Consider the following 15658-nt stretch of genomic DNA (forward strand, 5'->3'; position numbering starts at 1 on the left):
ATTTCATGTTTGTCTTTCCTGGCATTCATTAGTAGCCAGGCAGCCATTAATCACTATTTTCTTTTTGTGAATCCATCCTATTTCAGTTCAAAGATTCCACTCAAAATTTTAAGAGTCGATAAATAAATTGCAGCATGAATATTTATGTACTTAAGCCAGTTAAAAATATACATATTAAAAAATATCCTTTGGAGATAGCTTTCAGTCCTGTAAGAGTATTTGACAGTGGAAACCATTTTAGGTCAGGCAAGAATAGGTCTTATGAAAAAAAGAGAGTAAACTACACAATAGCAAAATAAAATTCTTCAAGAGCAATGCTCCTTTCACTGAGAACTCTACAGGGAAACTTTTGATCCCACTGTGAATAACACAGCATGCCCTCAGCTGAATGCAAACATTTATATTGTTATTACTGCCAATAACAAAATTTAACCCTAGAACTGTTAATAAATGGATCTATTTCATTGTAATTATGTGCTGTCATTTTCTGTTTTGTTTTAGATTTTTCATAAGAGAAGTAGCAGGGAGTCTGTCTGCAGTTATTTCTTTACAGATTTTCTCAATGAATCTAGATTTCAGCCTTCACAAAAACAATTGTTTTGAATGCCAATTGCTTTCGTATCCAAACAATTCTTAAACAATTGCATATGCTAATTCCAGACGTGTACCCAGTTGTAAAATTTTGATCTGATTCAGATTTGGAGAACACATTATTAAATAATTAATACCTACCATCAAATCAAAAGACCCTCAGAGCACTTGGCAATGGAAACGTCATAGGCAAGTGAGAGGTGCCTGGAAGCAGGGCTCTGGTAACCACATGGCAGCAGCTGCTGCTCCACCAGGGCCCTGTCAGCAATGCACCGAGAACAGCGACAGCTTTCGTGTCTCCTGTCACCTTCAGCTCCACGCACACACAACAGCCCAGCCTTTTTCACAAGAACATGGCACCATCAATGCTATACCAGGAGATCAGAAGGGAGTGGTCACCCATCTGTGTGCTCCCAGCCCACGAGAAAAAGCAGCGCAGCAAAACTTTGCTGTCAGTAGCTCTTGCAGTAACGGGAGCATTTAATGCCGGCATTAACTGGAAAAACTGCAACGCTAGGGTGAGTTGCATCCCTTTGTCCAGATCCATCTTCTCCCAGATTTCATGTAATAAATGAATACTATGCCTCCAATGTTGTTGTTCATCTATCACCATGTCGGTGATTATCACACCATTACAAAACAAACAGAAAAAACTAATTTCAAGGAAGATTTATGGTAAGTGAAACACATTCAGACTTGACTGAGGTGAAAGTAACCAAATAACTGATGTTTGCTCAAACAAAAATATTTTCTTACAGCAAGATCCAATCAAAATACAGGCTTAAAGCATCAGTGCTAAAGTATTTGAACATAATTGCCAGCATTGGAAGGAATAAACACTGGTTAATAAAACCAGAATGAGATACATTAGCTAGATAAAAAAGACTATCATTCTGACTATCCAACTGTCATTATAGGTTAGTTCTTGATAGTGTGACCTTCAGTACTGTCCAACCTAATTCTACATGCCTGCAATGTCTTAAATGCTCTGCAATTTAAAAGCAATAAGCTTAAAATAACCTGCAGGTTAAGAATACTGGGCTGGAAAAAAAAAAAAAAATCACAGTAAAGAAATCTGTAGGCTACTGTTGAATCAGGCAGGGTCACTGTCCCTTAAAGAGAGGAAAACTGCAACAACAGAAGTATTTTATTCCTTTTTCTAAGATTTCTGGCTTTCTTTTCCTGCTTTGATACCTAACTAAAATGAACTATTTTATAAAATACCAGCAGGATGATGAAAGGGTGCCAAAATATATAGAAACGCCTGAAAAAGGAATCTGTGCTCTACAGTGCTGAGGGCATCCACCCCACAGCCATAGCTCAGCAGCTCTGCATTTTAGCTCATGTTCCTACAAAGATTGTTTGTACCTTCAGCCCTCTGTGCATCCTCACCATGTTCCAGTTAGAACGTAGACAAGGTCATTTGTGTGCTGATAGGGTTTTTTAATTAGTTTTTGGTAACTTCTTCTAAAAGAAATACACTGGCCCACAAGCAAGTAGTGTGACAGAACCAGGGAGATGCCCCAGGCACACAGGAGTGCCACTGCCCACTCTGCGATCAAATCCATCTCACAGGCCTCATGTTAGCTCTCAGACAAATTACGCTCACAGCATAATGTGATGCCACTTCAGACCAAGTTGTACCAGAATTAATGTGTCATCAGTCATAAAAACCACATTTCCCAGACTACAGGATTATAGTGATGGTGCTCACACCTTTAGCATGAAATGTTTTTAAAAGTGGCCTGAGATTCCTGTTTGCTATGAAGAGATCTTTGTAAATAAATAAATAAATAAATAAAATAGCTCAGCTGTCTACTTGTACTTTTGCCTTTCTTCCTGATAAAAGTGAAGTCCATGGGAGAGCACAGTGAAACAAGACACTCTCCATATAGTAAAAAGCCCCTTCTGAAAGCGAGAACATATGCTTTTAGTCAATGGCATGACTACACTTGTTTGAAGGCAGAGAAAAGACCACAAATGATTCCTTGCAGGTAGTATATCCGCTCAGTGCAGCAAAAATAAAGGTGTCAATGGATGAAGTAAGACCCTAAAATAAGAGTCATTATTCATCTTTATTTAAACTATGACAAGCATACAGATTGTAAGAATGGCAAAATAAGTTTTACGAAACTTAACTGACTAACTAAATCAAATCTTAACCACTGCATAGGTTGTCCAAGTGCATTGCACCATGCATTGCACATTCATTTCTATTAGAATTCATCTCCAGCCTCTCTTTAGCTTAATAATTTTCCATTTATTTGTCATAACTGAAAAGTATCGTCTCACTTGTGATCCAGAATCTCGTATGGACTAAGCAACATCAAAATTCCCTTCTCACAGAGAATAAAACCAACATTGCATCATCTCTGTGATCAGTTAAGCTGTGTATAACTGTGCTGTAAGAAGTCCTAAATTACCCTTGAGCAGGAAATCTCTTTGGGATGAGAAACAAGGAACAACACTTGAACCCAAGTTTTTCCTGTAATGCGTTTTACAAGTTCTATACAGCATGAGATAAAATGCAGAAATTATGAGTGGGAGAAGCATGTAAGTGAGCTGGAAAACTATGTTATTTGTTTTTCTTCTGCACCATTCAGATGCCAACCTGTAACAGGCACACAGAGCAATGAAGAAACAGAAAAAGCTGTGGGCTGTAAGAGGTCCAGAATGGCTTCAGCAAGCACACTTACGTGGCTTTACGCACAATAGCACCATTGCAAGCTAACATATACAAAATGTACAAAAAGAGAACACTTCTCTGTTGCCCTCTATTGTGTGGACATCTGAGAGCTGTCCTAGATCTTTCTCTAAGCTTTGAAAATTCATTGCTATTCATGCAAAAATATAGGTCTTGCTTTAGCTGCACATACGTCTTTCCTGACTGCAGTGAGGTTGAAGAGGTATAAGATGCTCCATCTAGAACACTGTCATTGTGAAAATAAAAAAAAATCACTCACATTTTTAAAGACTGAATTTACTTAATAGCGTTTACTTAATAGACTGTCAGAGAGCTTTGAAGGGCGATGATCCATGAACTAAAACTTAATGTATTATATGATAATGAATCCAAAGACGGACTATTGAGCAGATAATTACACATTCATAATGGGCAGTAATGGGGATTATGGTCCATATTATGGTCTATTATGCCTATTCTGAAATTTATATAACAGATTTTTCAACAAAGACATATCACAAAATACAAGAGGGCCCAAGCTACATTCTGCTCCCACACAGGAGCAAGACAACGTAGGGGATGCACGCAATGCTATCAGTTCCCTTGCAGCAGTCCTTTTTCCAGCACCCACAATATACCTTTAAGAGGTCGTGAATGTGAGCAGTTACAGTCAAAAGGCAGCAGTAGTTCAGAGACCATTACTCCCAAACCTTCACACAAGTAACAAGACAGTGACACATCACACAACATGCCTTGCTCAAATATGACCCTACTTTGAGAAAACATCTTGGGAAACCAGATGCTGTGTCCTCGAGACTTCCTCACTTGGAAACACCACAAGTAAATTTGCAGAGTGTTTCAGGAGGTCACAACATTTAATAAAGTCAGCCTTGCCTTCTCCCCCTTAATATAGTAATAAAGCAATGCAACATTTCAAACACATGAAATATTACTCCACCCTCATCGGAGAATTGACCTCAGTATTTAGCTTCCACAATTCATTTAAGCCACATTCTATTTCACTCCAAAAGGGGAAAAGCTAGACAAGTGCAAGAAAATCTAGACATTTCCTATAAATATTATGTATCATTTCTTGAAACTGTCTTGCTTTATTTGTCTGGTTTGCTCCCTATGAATTCAAGAAAACAATAGGAAATTCTTAGAAAAGATCAAATATACAACAAACCGGATTTGGTTTGGGCTGTTTTTTTTTTGTTGTTGTTTGTTTGTTTTGTTTTTTGAACTTTGGAAACCAGCCACAGGAAAAACAGAACAGAAAAATCTTATTTATGAAAAATACCCGTATGAAACAAGGTTAGCTTGTAGGACAAACAGGTAAATGATATAAGAGAGTCGCTGCACGTGTTTGACTCACACGATACATTCATTAGTGAGAAGGTAAAGGCAGTCTGATTTTAAAACCTGAATTATTTTGCATTTCTGTTGGTGAGGGGAAGATCAACAGCAGCTTTCTACCATCTTAGAATTAATCACACTGCTATATAAATCCTCTATATTTTAAGAACTCTGTAAGTGTGATTTCAGAAAAGTTAAATAATGTATGAAATTGAAAAATGTCATTCTTTTAATATCTTTCTCCTTGTAAAAAAAAAATGCAATTACAACTATAAAAAACGATTGTAACCTTCTTTTAAAGCATTATAGAACTTGTCATTGTTTAGTTAACCAATTCAGATTCAGCAAACGTGACCTACGATATCCTGAGGGAAAGACCTATTGTAGCAGTAAGCAATACATCTCTACACACTTGTAATTCAAAGGCACTGAGGCAAAAACTGTCAAAACATTACTAAAGTCGACAAGGATGTATGGTTCATTAGTCTAGGAACTGATGTGTTATGGACCTGTTTGTGATCAGCCTGGTAATTTAAATCAAGTTGCAAGTTTATGTAAAACTACTAGGACTCTATTATTAAATTTCAGATCATGCCTTCAAACATAGGCACCTGTAATTGTAGACATTTATCACAAGACCCTAACTAGTCCCCTATCATGTCAACTTAATCAATAATCAATTCATAAAATATCATTACTTTAATTGAAAATCTCTAGCTGTTTCCCTCATATTGACTTTGAGGGAAGAACTGCAATGTAACAGCAGTAAGCCAGTCTTTGTTCGTTAACATGGAATTAAACCGCAAATGATTCGATATTTAGAAGCAGTGACTTGTTGTAGAAAAGGGCCATCTGCAGCTGCAGATACAGTGGACTCACACCACACCACTGGCAGTCCATCCAGGCACAATTGACACAGGCCACCTTCTCATTACATCTCTTCATTCCCCCCGGCTTTGCACCCCTCGGAGGGACATTTCAAACACGCACTCACTGTCCACATACTCCTACTGCTCTACTGCCCACTCCATTGAAACAGGGCAAAGACTGGTTTTGTGCTTAAGGAGAGGAGGCATTACAGAGCTGGACACGTGGTCACCGCCTCAGTATTTCATTCACTGCAACAGGCCACCGCAAAATGGGTCAAGATCAATTCCAAAAAAGAAAGCAGGGGGGATGACATGCTGCAGAACTGTAAGCAAGCAACAGTACTAAACATGAACAGATACACTGGATAACCAGGACAAAATAGCAGTTGTACAGTTAGTTGCTTAATTATCATGTGATATTTAGTTTTTCTGCATTTCAAGTAGCATATTATTAATACTGCCTCCTGCACTTCAAATTTCAATAATTTCAAAGTCTGGTGTATCAAGTTAGCACACACTAGTGAAACAAGCCACTGCTTACATTCTGCAGCCCACAGAAGACAAAACAGAAGCACTAAGCACTGAATCCTTAAAGTTCATGACTTCCTGATTATGAGGATTATAATACACTAGAACTCATCTTATTAATTATTAATTTATTAATCTAAAGTTTCTGCCTTTATATATCTTTTTATTCGTTTATGAAAATTACTGCAAGATGGGAATGAAGATTAACTTGAAAACACATGTTATCGGTGTACAAGATATCCCAAATTCTCTGAGGCTTATTATACTCCATGTAACATCAAAATACCATTAGATAAAGAAAATAAATCCACAAAATAACACAAGGAAGATCAAAAGCACCTGCTTACTCAATAGCAAAATATTACACTTATGTCTTAGTCATAACATGAGAAGTTCAGGGACCAACGCTGCTTTTCCAGCTTCAAGATCCATCAGCCAAGGCTCAGATGCTTGCTGCTATCTAAAAGGTTATCGAGTTACCCTAAAGATGCCCTGGGAGAAAATGACACACTGCCTGGAACATCGCATTCTGCTGAGGAATGAGACCCTCTCCTAACTGCACCACTTCACAGTACTACTGCACCAACTGCAAGAAGGGGGGTTTCCCTGCAGGCCATGATCAGAAATCATTGATGCAGAAGACTCTGGAGAAGATGAGAAAGTAAAACACCTGCTCTCTCCAAAGGGCTTCCACCTATTAACAGCCCTTACAGATCTCTTTCTACCAAATGAAGTTATTATACACAAACACCAATAGCACAAGTTTTTTTCCTTCAGAGATGCTCCTTTGAATGCCAGTTACTGTTGTAAACAGAGACGTGCATGCACGGAGCAGGAGACTAACAAGGATTTGTTTTGAGAGGTATCATCATTTCAGAAGGCAATCAAAACAAACTTGTTTTCTTTAAAGCTGTTCTTTAGTCTAGCCCGTGTGTCCATATTGCTCTTTGGTGTCAATCCCTAGAAGAAGTGTATAAGTAAACACACAAAATAATAATAAAAGTTCATAGCAGGCCTAACCCCGTTCCATAACACACTGACAAGGCTACTGTGGATACAAGCTCAAACAAAATGTGCACCTGTACTGATGAAGCACAGCAGTAGAGGGAAGATATTCAATGACACAGCTCCAGAAATATGGCTAGAAGTTTGTCACTTGGAAATTCATGAGAAAATTTCTTGTAACCTGTAGGTACTAGTTTTTATATCAAATTTTGATTTGAATTCAGGATTAAAATGAAATCAGCTTTCAAAGCAAAACAGCTTAGCCTTCTTCTCTCTCAAAACCAGAAGACACAATGAAGGGAAGCTTGTCTTAGTTTCCCCAGAACTGTGTGATATCCTGCATACACTCTTGATTTTTTCAAACAAGAGTCAGTGTCCCAGTTACAGTAATGCAGCGTACTTGTTGAATTTTACTTGATAATTGGTTGTGAAGTAAAAATTTCACATGTAACATACGATCTAAATTTTCACATGAATACTTGTAGGCAAAGACTGAAGGAGTTACTATATTATTACGCATGTCACATTGTAAGGTATCTTAATAATTAAACAACATCACTTTCCTGATGGAGAAAAGTCCTGGCTGAAATTTAAATGTAAGTACTCCAAACAGAAATATGCATGAGTAAACATTTGCTGCAATTAACTGAAGACCACAAAATCACCAGTAAAGATTGTAATGTACTTTTCTTCTGCAGCTTAGATAAAATCTGCAAGTTTTCTCATTTACTAATATCAAAATAGAACATAGGAGAAGTGAAATCTTAAGTAATACATAACTTTGGTTTAAAACTGTAAGTTTCCACTTTCCACTTCTTTCCCCCTCTACCTTCATACACCAACAGATTTAAAAGACAGAGATAAGTATTTTCACAAAATCTGATTTTAAGCTAGATAATATCTTTTTGGTCAGAACCTCTTTCAGTGTTCTTATTACTGCCTGCTAATTATTTGCATTGACTTACTTTCTTTTTTACAAGAACCTCAGGATAGTCTATACATATGCCAATTAAAATTGCTTACCTGCCTGCTGTATGGAATCGTAAAAAGGCTTACAGGAGTCTTATTTTTCCTCACCAGCAAGCAGATTCATGCTAGAAATAAACAACACATCCAAATTAGTATAATTTACTGACTCAGTGAAGTCATCAAAATTTTCATTCAAAAAATGTATGGAAAAATTGCCCTTAGTCATACCAGGAAGACAGGTACAGGGAGGAAGAAAAAAAAAAAAAAAAAACGAAACCGTTTGTGCCCCACTACACCAGCTGGAATGCTGACATTGAGAGAGACCTTACTTAAGTCTCTCCTATGCCCAATTTATCTCAGATGCCATTTTCCTCCTTTCTAATCCTCATGCTGCCTAGGGTGTTTTATAGCTTAAATAATCGTCAGACGAGGGTGTTTGTGGGAAACTGAATGATAACGTCTAGCCTTCTGAGCAAATGCCACAATCAAACTATTTATAGGAAGGGGTCCTTGACGAGCCTCACTTACTCTTTCTGTGCTTACATAGGATCCAGCCCACGGTGAGCAGCAGCAGGACCATGCTCAGCCTGGCAGTTCTGAGATGCCCTGTTCTTACCCATGCAGAAACCACTCAGAGTACAGGAAAGCAAAATTTCAGACCTCAAACGAACATTAGTGTTGGAAACCGAGGAATATCCTAGTCTGGGGATAAGCCCAGCTGAGGAAGAAGGAATCTAGTTTGTGATTTAGATACTTAAAGAAACTGACAGGCACCTGAGTCCCTTTAGGAACGAAGGTTTATACCTTTACCATAAGGATTGACTTATGCTATTTCCACTTGACGGATATTGCTAATACAGCATAGTAGCAGTGAGCAGTCACACAGTGAAATAGCACTTGAACTGGACAAAAGGAGCTGTGCATTTTAAGTCTCTTTTCAAGGACACACTTTGCATCAGAGATTTTTATTTACAGTGCTCTGAGACATACAAGAAAATGATGCTTGTTGCAGGCTGCGGACTGGTGTCGCCAGGCCTCCCCAGAGCCCCAGCAAATAGCCAGCCAGTGGGATTACCACAGGAAGAAAACACGAGAGCTTCAAGTGTTCACACCAAGCTGTTGTGTGCAGCTCCTGCTTGTTTCTACGGAGAAAAGGTCGGGGCACCACTTCTCACCTGCCTCGTGCCACACTCCCGATTGCAGGAGTGAACTCCAGCAGCACAGGACAGCGCGACCAGCAGCAGCCCTCACCCTGCGGCTGGGGGAAGCAGCCTGCAGCCGCTGCGCCCTGCCTTGTCCCGGGTGCGCCGGTGCCCACTTCCAGATCAGGCCCTAAGCAGCTTCATACTCCTACTAACCCCACACAACACTCAGCCATTAGGCTTAAAGCTTCATTGTAGGAAAAGATGAAAGCACAGCATGGAGGTGAAGCTGAGAAAGGACTACAGTATAATTGGAAGGCCTCAAAGGCTTCAGTCCAGTTTAGTTGTCACAAAACAAACAAAAGATAAAGAACGCTACTACACAAATACCGACATGCATTGCCCTGTGTACTACAGGCACACTTCCTAGCACCTCGCCCTCCCTTGGTGTCACGCTTGCCCTTCTGCTGCCCCTCAGCCTCAGCGTGCCAATGGCCACAGTCACACACGGCCAGTGCCACCTGCATCCCAGCTCCACCGCCGGGAGAACCGTGATCTCCCTAGGAAGTACTTAAGGACATTTACATGCTTTCTAACATTGTTTTAAACCTTGCTGTTTCTGTAGTGCTTCAAAATTATTGTATGCGGTGCATTTTGCATATGAGGTACTTGCTCTGTGCCAGCTTTTCTGCCCCTAGCACTGGTTTTGCCCAGCTCTCAAGTCTCTGTTTCTTTAACTGGCCATCAGCGAGTTGTTCATAGCCGGGGGTCTCCGGGGCCCACCTGCGTCCCACCTCTCACCATCCTATACCTGCACTCCTCTATGGGACATCCTGTGTCCCTGCCTCTGAGGCCTCTGACTCTTCTGTATGCTAATGCCATAACATTAGACTCGTGAATACCTCATTCCATACATAATTACTACTCATCACTACTATCTCTGTAAAAACACTGTTGCTGTATGATACAGACATAAGCAAAATAAAAATTAGGCCATTAGAAAAATTGTTGTTACAGCAAATCCAAGCATAAAAAGAAGGCTCAAAACCAGTCATGGCAAACTGAACCAAAGCACAACAAGCCCTGCACAGATGCCTTGCAAACACATTACAAAGTCGTTGGCCTTGCTCACTGCATGTCAGAAAGGGCTGCAGAGCCCCATGCTCCCTGCCTTCCTACACCACCCCTCTGAGCAGCCCTGCCTACTGAATTCAGTTCCAAATTCTCAGTGCAGCTCATTGCCCCAAAACGACTCAAGCAGGATCAGTGTGGGCATGCTCTATTTTAGTGGTGAGGGGCAAGCACTTACAAGCCATTAGCTCCAGCAATTAACAGAGTCTCCCCCATGCAATACAGCCCTGGGCTGGGACACCCACAGAGCGAAGGGCAGAAGCTGACGGCTGCCACAGCTGGGTGCCAGAAAAAAAAAAAAAAAGTCAGGGCTACAGGCTTGTAGCACAACTGGTGAGGACGCAGAGAAATGGAGCCAGGCGACAGCTTGCAGTGAGCACTGAGTTACTAGGTTTCTGCAGGGGCTGCAATCAACCTCTAATTCAAGAAGTAATGCAATACACCAAAGGACGAAGACAGCTTGAAATACAAATGGAGTTACAACAAGAACACAAGACTTATTTTTTATTTGGTCAGGGCTTTCTGAAGGGGAAGAGGAGGGAGATGGAAGAGCTTAAGAATCCAATTTGGATGTAACCCTGTAGTCCGATAAATGCAGCTCTGCCATAGCTATAGACAGGGCCACAGGTGTTGTATTACCCAGCTGCAGGCCTTGGGCTTGTCAGGCTCTGCCTGGACTTAAACGTGGTGGCAGCTCAATTCTAGCTGCACAGCTTTAACAGCCCTACCTAATGACCAGATCACTTCCCTGAAATATCTTAGCATTCCACGACTGCATGACACCTGATGTTAAAACAGTTTTGATGCATTTCCGTAAGTAACAAATGATGATAGCTAGTAGCTATCTTATGCAGGATGAACGGCTGTGGCCAGAGAACAGGTAAATACAAACATGACAAAAGCCTTGAAAATCTGAGCACAGGACAATTCCAGAGGCCTTAGGTGCACAAATAACTTGCCCACGGGCAGCTCATTTGAGCTACTGCTCAAATAAATGCAACCACAAGAGCTCATTTAGCTTAAGGAGGAATAAATACCCAACCTATGTAAAACACTACGTATATAGTAAACTCAGATGTAGCACGGAATTGCAGACCAACAAGGAGGAAGAAAATAATATCATGCTCCTCCTAGCAGAAGATCCAAGATGCAGATGATTCCCTGCTGCCCACCCCAGTTTTCCATTGCACGCTCTGCTTCCGAATCACCTCAGTGCTCCCATACCTCAGATGCACCCTAATCATGACACCTGCATGCACTGCTGCCACTGCTCCAGAGGTAATTTTCATTAATTCCTTCTTTATTATTTTATTCCTTATTAAAGAATTTATAAGTTCAAAGCAGAACAGGAGAATTTGGGCTTAGCAAGTGACTTTGCTCTAATGAACCCCTCTCATCTTATAGCTTCTGCCTCCCCCTGTTCCCAGGCTGCAGCCAGCATGCTCGGAAAGCTGCAGTGGCCAGGAGGGAGCCCCACACACAACTACTTGCATGGCCCCACCACGGCCACACCAGTGGGTGCCCTGACTGCTCGCACACTGTACAGTAACTCTAGAGAATGCATTTATGCTCTCACAAACTATCTTTACACAAAGCTGCTCAATATTAGTCTTGATTTCAATGGAGTGCTTATTTTCTTCAAGGATATACCCACTACACAACGTACATACTAAATATTTGTGCAACAGTCCAAGAGGATGAACCTGTGTTTAGAAATGAAATTATTGTGTGCTAGACACTTAAAGTCCTCAAATTATTCTTCAGACTAAATCTTACAGGAAATATATATAGATGAGACCTTCACTTTTTTTTTTCTGAGCTATTTAAGTTTCAATTTACAAATGAAGAAAAAAAAAAAACCTCTTAATTACTTATTGTTGAATGCTTTAGAATATGATTTATATTATATAGGGAGGAAAAAAAACCGTCCTGCTCAGTGGGTTCACTTGTGAAAGATGTCTTGGTCAATAATAACTACAAATGACAGTGTTGCGGGGGCAGAACTACCCTACAACCATTATGTTTAATTAGCTAGTTTGTTGAAATTACTATTTGATACCTTAGAGTTTTTGTCATGACAGCAATATTTTTGAAAACCAGTTGTGTACATGCAGTTTGCTACACTTCATGGTGTTTCACATGGATTTATTCATTTAATCTGCTTTGTCAGGAACAAAATAAATAAAGGAATGTGTTTGTAGCTAACATAGGCACTCTTATGGGGTGTTAGAGTTTCAAATGTTTCCAATGTAATTTCCAAACTTTCTTGCTTTTTACTGAGAACAAGTGTTTAATGCTTACGACTGCACTGTAGTATTTGCAAGGGTAATGAGCTATTCAGTGTCTACTCTGACGGAGCTATTTGTACCTAGTTAATGCCTTTGAATGTAATTGACAAATTAATATCTTTTTCCCATTAGCTGTATTAAATAAGGGAACTGCTGTTCCAGAATTGTAACCTTTTTATTTATTATAGCCAACTTCTCAAACTTATTGGATGAAAACTTAGCCCAACTAATACATCAAAATGAGAGAAAGAAACCTTCTTTCTGCTCTATTCGTGATCTTAAATTTCTTCACATTTCCTAAGCTAGACAGTGACAATTAATTTTATTAATTCCACTGTTTATATTGTTCTCAGTATTGCTGTACTCAGTTTATCACTGGTAAAGTTTAATTTTAAAAAGTTTGTATCATTTAAAACAATACCAGTGTGAAACATTTCTGTTTATCTTGTAGATTCCAGTATTGATTTCCTTTATTAAGTTTGAAACACCTTTTTATGCATTAAAGCTTTTCCATGAAAAACTAATAAAAGATTTTAAACTGCTCAACATCACTCTGGCACCCTCTGAAGCTGCTACACACAATGCCTGAGGTAACAGAGAAGATATGTTTTCTCTCCATCTTTTAATGCTTCAGTATCTCAGTAAGCAACAGGGGGCAAAGTCCTCCCTCTGACTCAGATATTTGCACCTTCTTGGACACAAATTAGAATTTCTGCTATTTCTTTTGGACACATTTGCACGTGGCTGTTTTGGCTGGCCACCTACTCCAGCTGGTGGATGACAAAATGAGATTTCCTGCATCTTTTCAGAGATTAGCTGTCCCTAACCTTTATATGATTCAAGACAGCTTCCTCATATCCAAGGCACAACAGAATTATGAGACTAATATCTTAGCAGTGCAATACCAATAATCCTATTGGTATTTCACTACTGCAGAGCTTAGTGCATTAGGAATACATTTAAGATTAATTTCTATTTAATAGTACTGAAATAAAAAATAAAAAAATAAAAAAAAATAATCCCATCCTGTGCTTCTAGTAGAGAAATTAACTTGAGTTTCCCCAGCTCCACAACAAAATACGTCTCAAAACACTTTTGGTCTCTACAAGGACGTTAGAACCAAGAACTTCATCATCTGAAAATAACATGTATACCTTTAGCTATTTACTGCCATTAACTAGTCTAGCTAGCCAGCAGTTCAATGTGGCAATAACTTTGATGAATTTAAACATGCTGCTATCATTTTGGAAACAATCCACCTTAACACACCCAAACAAATTGTATTCATCACTGGTAGCTTAAACCAAATAAATGAAGCATTTATAATGGGAAAAGTTTCATGAAGAAGAAGGAACCTACAGTTCACCAAAATAAAAACACAACATGAAATTCATTTTAAACTAAATACCAAATTACTGAACAAAAATATGAATGAATAACTGGATAAGTGCTCTAACTTCACTAGCATTTATTTCTTTTCAGTGATTATTTTTATTAACAAACAGCATTCATTCCAAGTTATCCAACTCAAATACAAGCCTCCAAATTCAAGTGAGTGCTACGACAGTTTTTTCTTATATAAAAGCAGAATCTCTTAAGTCAATAGTGACTTAAAGGGACATTTTTTCCTCTTATAATTACTGCACAGGAGAAAAAGGGGAAGAAAAATGGATAAATAGTAAAGACTTGTGAATTAATTAGCATGAACTTACTCTTGCTCCTTCAATAAGTTTAAGATTCTTTTTCTCTAAATTTGCATACACATAGGAGACACTTTTGGGAAAAAAAATAAATAAAAACAAACAACAACAACAAAAGCGTACTATAGTTAATACAGACATTGTATAGCCACCAGGCACATTATAAACTGTTATCAGTTGTGACTCAGACTCAGAGGAAGGAAATGATTTACTAAACCACACAGTATCAGCATGATAAAAGTAGTATTTAAGAACCAAGGACCACATTTATTTTATCTACAGTTTAGTCTCTTGCTTAGGGACACTCACAGAAGGTCAAAAGTGCCAGTTCTGCACCTGACTGTCGTTAATAAGAAAGTTCTAGCTTGCGGTGCAACAGTCTACAGCAACCAGAAGAATCCTGTGCCCTAGGTAAGTGAATTTTCCCATTAATAAAATATAATTCCTTAACCTGGAAACGTTCATCTTCCATTCCTACAGCTCAGCAAATGCAATATGACAGAGCTACTGGAGTAATTCCTATGAATTCCAAGTCAAGCGTACAGGCAGAGGAATGCAAATATACCCTCACCTCTGTAGAGAAAACACACAGAAAAGACTTCAGTCATGTGTTTCCTAAACCCTCTGTCCTAAGAAAGGGCTGTGCTGGATTGTCTCAGCGTTATAAGCCGAACTGTAGTTTACATCTTGTTTTTCATAGTTACCGTTATAGCCTCTCATTGCACCAGGAGGACCAGCTGGAACAGCTGACACGAACAAGATGAAGCAAGCCCAACGTGCAGCATGATCTCAAACATCTCCTGTGCTACAGATGTTGCTGTGTTAAATGATAGCTGAGCATCTCTGCTTTAAAATGCTTGAACCAGCACAAGTGCCACTTCATTCCTTCATGATGTTTTCATTCAGCAAGACAGGTGCTCTTGCCACAGAGTATCCCAAAAAAGAACATCTAAAATATGTATTCACCAACATCTGTCTCACTTTGACTTAAATGCATATTTGAGTAGCTTCTTTAAGCATGAGCAAAAAGTTTTTCACTTACTTTGACCTCCTAAGGAGGCTTCTTGTGCTGTATGTCACAAAACACTTATAGGAAACTAACCTCAGACACACAAAATCTAGGCATTAGAACTTGAGTTTAGAAAGACAAAACAGAAAAAATTTCAAATTATCTCTAAAAATTTAGAACAACTTAATGCAATATATTTTGCAACAAGATTTTCAAAGCTTTTAAAAAAGGAAACATCACCAATATACTGAATAATTTTCAGCTGTACATTTACTTATAAAGCTCATGTTTTATTTTAGCATATGAAATACATGATTAAAGAGAAAAGCAGCTCCAGCCCAGCCTTACTTCACACCTTCAGTCTGGCAAATATATGGCAGATGGTGG

General features: G+C 39.0%; 1 long non-coding RNA gene across 2 annotated transcripts in view; it reads right to left on the minus strand.

Annotated features, from left to right (window-relative positions):
- The window catches only part of LOC101791954 (uncharacterized), a 132676-nt gene that overhangs the window by 78372 nt on the left and 38646 nt on the right, over positions 1-15658 (minus strand). For both annotated transcript variants that reach the window (XR_011811124.1, XR_217885.6), the window contains one exon: positions 8056-8126. This is a non-coding gene — a long non-coding RNA (uncharacterized lncRNA). The remainder of the gene's footprint in view (positions 1-8055; positions 8127-15658) is intronic.

The sequence above is a fragment of the Anas platyrhynchos genome, chromosome 8, assembly GCF_047663525.1.
Source record: "Anas platyrhynchos isolate ZD024472 breed Pekin duck chromosome 8, IASCAAS_PekinDuck_T2T, whole genome shotgun sequence".
NCBI classification, from domain to species: domain Eukaryota; kingdom Metazoa; phylum Chordata; class Aves; order Anseriformes; family Anatidae; genus Anas; species Anas platyrhynchos.